This window comes from Equus caballus, chromosome 1 (assembly GCF_041296265.1).
Source record: "Equus caballus isolate H_3958 breed thoroughbred chromosome 1, TB-T2T, whole genome shotgun sequence".
Lineage (NCBI taxonomy): Eukaryota > Metazoa > Chordata > Mammalia > Perissodactyla > Equidae > Equus > Equus caballus.
The window spans coordinates 172,966,862-172,968,128 of NC_091684.1; the positions used below are offsets into that span (position 1 = coordinate 172,966,862).

The 1,267-nt window shown below is 39.5% G+C and overlaps 1 non-coding gene across 1 annotated transcript; it reads right to left on the minus strand.

Moving 5' to 3' along the window:
* Positions 1-209: 209 nt before the first annotated feature.
* LOC111769819 (U6 spliceosomal RNA) lies at positions 210-316 on the minus strand. Its single transcript, XR_002802629.1, has one exon. It is a non-coding gene; the product is annotated as a U6 spliceosomal RNA (small nuclear RNA).
* Between the last annotated feature and the right edge of the window lie 951 nt (positions 317-1,267).

Sequence of the window (1,267 nt, forward strand, 5' to 3'; positions counted from 1 at the left end):
CCAGCCTTGTGGCTGCTGGATGGGTGCTTTCTACTAGTGCTGTGCAGAGGCTTTCCCTGAGGCTGCTGTGAGCCTGTAGGGTTTCCCCCTAGGCTATGGAGCTGGATCACTGGAACTCCCCCCAGCCCCAGTCCTGTTCCCCAGGAACTCGGGGAGCCCTTTGCCCTGTCTTGGGGGATAGCCGGAGATCCTGATTTCAGTGGTAGCTGAAAAATATGGAACGCTTCACGAATTTGCGTGTCATCCTTGCGCAGGGGCCATGCTAATCTTCTCTGTATCGTTCCAATTTTAGTATATGTGCTGCAGAAGCGAGCACTAAACTTTATCTTTTTAAGTGTACAATTCAGTGGTTTTTAGCATATTCACAGAGTTGTACAATCATCGCCACTATCTAATTCCAGAACACCACCCACAAAGCAACCCTGTACCCATTAGAGTCACTCCCCTTCCCCTTTTCCCCCAGCCACTGGCAACCACTAACCTAATTTCTGTCTCTATGGATGAGTCGAGTCTGCACATTTCGTATAAATAGAATTATATGGTAAATGACCTCTTATGTCTGGTTTATTTCATATAGCATAATCTTTTCAGGGTGTATCCATGTATCCGTACTTCACTGCTTTTCATGACCGCATAATAGTCCATTGGATGAAAACTCCATATTTTCCTTATCTGTTCATCAGTTGATAGTTATAATGGTTGTTTCCACTTTGTGGCTATTATGAATAATGCTGCTATGAGCATTCATGTACAGGGGACCTGTTATTTTAAACTCTAGTTTGTTTTGAATTAGAGGTTTCTGTTTGTTTTGTTTTGCTTTATTTGGTACAAACATTTCTTTATGGATATAAAATGAGATAATATATAGAAATATCCCTTAAAATATTATTTATATCAAAGTGGGATATCATTCCAAACTACATCTATATTCATTCAAGAAACCTTTTTGAGCATCTATTCAGATGTCCCGTCATTTTAATAGGTGTTGAGAATATAGCTTATGTGACACTTTCCTGCTTTAGGATTCTGGAACACGGGGCATTAAAATACCATACAAGTCTTAAAATAATGCTTCCTTCACAAATCATTTTATTCACTCACCAAACTCTATTTGTTCCCAAATATTTGTGGCACTTACAGTTTTATGGGCAATGGGCTAAGCACTTTAAACTCCTCCTCATTTCTCTAGGTAGATACTACCAAATTCTCATTTTACAGATGACAAAATTGAGATTTAGAGATGTTGAGTAACTTCATCAAAGCTACA